Here is a 6,051-nt window from a genome sequence, read left to right as displayed (position 1 = left end):
AGCCTATTTTCTTGAGTTGTCTGCCATCTCTAATGAGATTCTGGCAGCTTGCACCTCAAAGATTCCCAGTTTCTCTATTACAGAGAGTGGCATGAGGTTTATCCCTGACCTAAGTTCACATAGAGCCTTTTCAAAGGTCATGGTGCCTATGGTACAAGGTATTAAGAACTTTCCAGGATCCTGTTTCTTCTGAGGCAATCTCAGTTGATCCAGATCACTCAGTTCATTGGTGAGCAAGGGAGGTTTATCTTCCCAAGTCTCATTACCAAATAATTTGGCATTTAGCTTCATAATTGCACCAAGGTACTTGGCAACTTGCTCTTCAGTAACATCTTCATTCTCTTCAGAAGAAGAATACTCATCAGAGCTCATGAATGGCATAAGGAGGTTCAATGGAATTTCTATGGTCTCTAGATGAGTCTCAGATTCCTTTGGTTCCTCAGAGGAAAACTCCTTGTTGATCATTGGACATCCCAGGAGGTCTTCCTCACTGGGGTTCACGTCCTCTCCCTTCCTTGTAGGTTCGGCCATGGTAATCAATTCAATGGCCTTGCACCCTCCTTTTGGATTTTCTTCTGTATTGCTTGGGAGAGTACTAGGAGGGGTTTCAGTGATTCTTTTACTCAGCTGGCCCACTTGTGCTTCCAAATTTCTAATGGAGGACCTTGTTTCATTCATGAAACTTAGAGTGGCCTTAGATAGATCAGAGACTATGTTTGCCAAGCTAAATGGGGTCTGCTCAGAACTCTCTGTCTTTTGCTGAGTGGATGATCGAAAAGGTTTGCTATTGCTAAACCTGTTTCTTCCACCATTATTAAAGCCTTGTTGAGGCTTTTGTTGATCCTTCCATGAGAGATTTGGATGATTTCTTCATGAGGGATTATAGGTGTTTCCATAGGGTTCACCCATATAATTCACCTCTGCTATTGCAGGGTTCTCAGGATCATAAGCTTCTTCCTCAGAAGGTGCCTCTTGAGTACTGTTGGATGCAGCTTGCATTCCATTCAGACTCTGAGAAATCATATTGACTTGCTGAGTCAATATTTTGTTCTGAGCCAATATGGCATTCAGAGTATCAATTTCAAGAACTCCCTTCTTCTGAGGCGTCCCATTACTTACAGGATTCCTCTCAGAAGTGTACATGAACTGGTTATTAGCAACCATGTCAATGAGTTCTTGAGCTTCTGCAGGCATTTTCTTTAGGTGAATGGATCCACCTGCAGAATAGTCCAGTGACATCTTTGATAGCTCAGACAGACCATCATAAAATATATCCAGGATGGTCCATTCTGAAAGCATATCAGAAGGATAATTTTTGGTCAGTTCCTTGTATCTCTCCCAAGCTTCATAGAGGGATTCACCTTCTTTCTGTTTGAAGGTTTGAACATCCACTCTAAGCTTACTAAGCTTTTGAGGAGGAAAGAACTTGGCTAAGAAAGTCGTGACCAGCTTATCCCAAGAGTTCAGGCTATCCTTAGGTTGAGAGTCCAACCATATTCTAGCTCTGTCTCTTACAGCAAATGGGAAAAGCATAAGCCTGTAGACCTCGGGATCAACCCCATTGGTCTTAACAGTATCACAGATTTGCAAGAATTCAGTTAAGAACTAAAAAGGATCTTCTGATGGAAGTCCATGAAACTTGTAATTCTGTTGCATCAGAGAAACTAATTGAGGCTTAAGCTCAAAATTGTTTGCTCCAATGGTAGGGATTGAGATGCTTCTTCCATGTAAATTGGAATTTGGTGCAGTAAAGTCACCAAGCATCTTCCTTGCATTGTTATTATTTTCGACCATGTCTCCTTCTTTTTCGAAAATTTATGTCAGATTTTCTCCAGAGAGTTGTGCTTTAGCTTCCCTTAGCTTCCTCTTCAGAGTCCTTTCAGGTTCTGGATCAGCCTCAACAAGAATGTTCTTATCCTTGTTCCTGCTCATATGAAAAGAAGAAGACAGAAAAGAAAATATGGAATCCTCTATGTCACAGTATAGAGATTCCTTTATGTTAGTAGAAGAAAGTAAGAATAGAAGAAGGAAGAGATGAGAATCCAAACACAAGGGTGAGGATAGAAGTGTTAATGGATGAATAAATAAATAGAGGGAGATTAGAGATGAGAGAAGAATTCGAAAATTTAATAAAATAAAATAAGAATATTTTAAAATTAAATCGAAAATTCGAAAATTAAAATTGAAATTGAATTAAATTAAAAATTAAAACAATTAGTTAATAAAAAGAAAGAATTTTGAAAAAGAGGGAAGGGATTTTCGAAAATTAGAAAGAGAGAGTTAGTTAGGTAGTTTTGAAAAAGATATGATTGAAACAAAAAGATATGATTGATTAAAAGAGATTTGAAATTTGTTTCTGAAAGAGATATGATTGAAACTTTATTTGAAAAAGATTTGAGAAAGAAATTCAAAAAGATTTGATTTTGAAAATCGAAGTTGATTACTTGACTAACAAGAAACTAAAAAGATATGATTCTAAAGTTTAAAGATTGAACCTTTCTTAATAGGCAAGTAACAAACTTAAAAATTTTGAATCAATCACATTAATTATTAGTAAATATTTTGAAATTATGAAACAAGATAAGAAAAAGATTTTTGAGAATCAAATGGAAATTTTCGAAAATATAAAAGAAAAAGTGAAAAAGATTTGATTTTTGAAAAAGATTTGAAAAAGATAGAATTTTTAGATTGAAAATTTGATTTGACTCATAAGAAACAACTAGATTTTAAAGATTTTTGAAAAAGTCAACTCAATTTTTTGAAATTTATGAGAGAAAAAGGGAAAAATATTTTTTTTATTTTTGAATTTTTAATGATGAGAGAGAAAAATATCAAAAAGACTCAATGCATGAAAATTTTGGATCAAAACACATAATGCATGCAAGAACACTATGAATGTCAAGATGAACACCAAGAATACTTTGAATGTCAAGATGAACACCAAGAACTTATTTTTGAAAAAAATTTTAAGAAAAGAAAAACATGCAAGACACCAAACTTAGAAATTTTTAATATTTAGACACTAAGAATTCAAGAATACATATGAAAAACAAGAAAATATACAAAACAATAAATTTTAAAGATCAAACAAGAAGACTTATCAAGAACAACTTGAAGATCATGAAGAACACCATGCATGAATTTTTCGAAAATTTTCAAGAAAAATTAAAAAGATGCAATTGACACCAAACTTAAAAATTGACACTAGACTCAAATAAGAAATACAAAATTATTTTTGGTTTTATGATTTTATAAAATTTTTGTTTTTTTTCAAAAATTATTTTGAAAAATAAAAATAAGGATTTCAAAATTTTTAATAGGAATTCCAAGAATCTTGCAATATTAGTCTAAAGCTCCAGTCTAGGAATTCGACATGGCTCACTAGCCAGCCAAGCTTTCAGTGAAAGCTCCGGTCCAAAACACTAGACATGGCCAATGGCCAGCCAAACTTCAGCCGGACATTACATGCATTGAAATGATTAGTTGAAGCCTCAGTCAAAAAGAATTTAGACATGGCTTTACAGGCAGCCAGGATTCAACAAATCATCATGAAACACTAGAATTCATTCTTAAAAATTCTGAAGAAAAATATATTTTTGAAAATAAATTTTTTTCTTTTGAATATATTCTTCGAAAATAAAAAGAACAAAAACTTTAAAATTAAAATAAAATTACCTAATCTGAGCAACAAGATGAACCGTCAGTTGTCCAAACTCGAACAATCCTCGGCAACGGCGCCAAAAACTTGGTATGCAAAATCGTGATCATTTCATCCTTGGTAACGGCGCTAAAAACTCAATACGCACGTTCATGTTCTTAATTCTATTTCACAACTTCGTACAACTAACCAGCCAGTGCACTGGGTCGTCCAAGTAATAAATCTTAGGTGAGTAAGGTTCGATCCCACTGAGATTGTCGGCTTGAAGCAAGTTATGGTCACCTTGTAAATCTCAGTCAGGCGGATTCAACTGATTTTATGAATTGATAAGTAAAAGACAAATAAAATATAAAATAGGATAGTGGTACTTATGTAATTCACTGGTGAGAATTTCAGATAAGCATATAGAGATGCTTTCGTCCCTCTGAACCTCTGCTTTCCTGCTGTCTTCATCCAATCCTTCTTACTCCTTTCCATGGCAAGCTGTATGTTAGGCATCACCGTTGTCAATGGCCACCTGTCCTCCCAGTGAAAATGGTCCAATGCGCTGTCATTGCATGGCTAATCATCTGTCGGTTCTCGATCATACTGGAATAGGATCCATTGATCCTTTTGCGTCTGTCACTACGCCCAGCACTCGCGAGTTTGAAGCTCATCACAGTCATTCAATCCCTGAATCCTACTCGGAATACCACAGACAAGGTTTAGACTTTCCAGATTCTCAAGAATGGCCGTCCATGGGTTCTAACTTATACCACGAAGACACTAATAACTCGGACTCGGTCCCCTGTATTAGATATCCAAGAGATATCCATTCAATCTAAGGTAGAACGGAAGTGGTTGTCAGACACGCGCTCATAATTTGAGAATGATGATGACTGTCACCATCATCACATCCATCATATTGAAGTGCGAATGAATATCTTAGAAGCGGAATAAGTTGAATTGAATAGAAAAACAGTAGTACTTTGCACTAATCTTTGAGGAACAGCAGAGCTCCACACCTTAATCTATGGTGTGTAGAAACTCTACCGTTGAAAATATACAAGTGATAAATGTTCAGGCATGGCCAAATGGCCAGCCCTCACAATAGTCTAAGATAGCATAAAACTAATCAAAGATGATCCAAAGATGATTCCAAGGATAGTAAAAAGTCCTATTTATACTAAACTAGTTACTAGGGTCTACAGAAATGAGTAAATGATGCAGAAATCCACTTCCGGGACCCACTTGGTGTGTGCTTGGGCTGAGCATTGAGCTTTACACGTGTAGAGGCTTCTCTTGGAGTTGAATGCCAGTTTGTAGCCTGTTTCTGGCGTTGAACTCGACTTTGCAACATGTTTCTGGCGTTTGACTCCAGAATGCAGCATGGAACTGGCGTTGAATGCCAGTTTATGTCGTCTATCCTTATTCAAAGTATGAACTATTATATATTGCTGGAAAGCTCTGGATGTCTACTTTCCAACGCAATTGAGATCGTGCCATTTGGAGTTCTGTAGCTCCCGAAAATCCACTTTGAGTGCAGTGAGGTCAGAATCCAACAGCATCTGCAGTCCATCTTCAACCTTTGAATCTGATTTTTGCTCAAGTCCCTCAATTTCAGCCAGAAAATACCTGATATCACAGAAAAATACATAAACTCATATTAAAGTCCAGAAATATGAATTTTAATTAAAAACTAATAAAAATATACTAAAAACTAACTATATTATACTGAAAACTATGTAAAAACAATGCCAAAAAGCGTATAAATTATCCGCTTATCAGAACTCGAATTAATTCTTGAAGAATTCCAATTTTTAGTCAACAATGAGTTTGATAACTCAAGAGTCACTAATTATTTAACCCAAGCCGAAAGGGAAAATATCTAAATTAAATTAAAAGCATTCATATAAATAAAGCAAAGCAAAATTAAATCTGAAAATACCTCGAATTCCATTCACAAAAGAAATCAAATCTAACATGGATATTCATAAATTAAATTAGAAAAATAAATAAAAAAAACATTGAACCTGTGATTGCAGAAGATGAAATCCTAAATCCTAATCCTAATCCTAATCCTAAGAGAGAGGAGAGAACTTCTCTCTCTAAAAACTACATCTAAATTATGAAAAGTGAATTATGAAAAGCATGATTATGAATGGATGCATTCTCCCACTTTATAGCCTCTAATATGTATGTTCTGGGCTGAAAACTGGGTCAAAAACAGCCCAGAAATCTTCCCCTGCGATTTCTGTTACGTTCAGGTCGCGGGAAAGTGACGCGGAGGTGTCATCCACGCGTTCGCGCAGATTGCAATTCGCAGATGCGACGCGGGCGCGTCATTCACGCATTCGCGTCGCCTAACTTTGGGGCAGTGATAAACCTCTATTTCATGGTTTATCTTGTGCTCA

The 6,051-nt window shown here is 35.9% G+C and overlaps 1 non-coding gene across 1 annotated transcript; it reads left to right on the top strand.

The window, feature by feature from the left end:
- Positions 1-1,293: 1,293 nt before the first annotated feature.
- LOC148550948 (small nucleolar RNA R71) lies at positions 1,294-1,401 on the top strand. Its single transcript, XR_015892522.1, has one exon. It is a non-coding gene; the product is annotated as a small nucleolar RNA R71 (small nucleolar RNA).
- The last annotated feature ends 4,650 nt before the right edge of the window (positions 1,402-6,051 follow it).

The sequence above is a fragment of the Arachis ipaensis genome, chromosome B7 (assembly GCF_059453495.1).
Source record: "Arachis ipaensis isolate K30076 ecotype BB chromosome B7, ASM5945349v1, whole genome shotgun sequence".
NCBI classification, from domain to species: Eukaryota; Viridiplantae; Streptophyta; class Magnoliopsida; order Fabales; family Fabaceae; genus Arachis; species Arachis ipaensis.
Note: the sequence above shows the minus strand (reverse complement) of the source record. Positions and strands in the feature narration are given on the sequence as shown.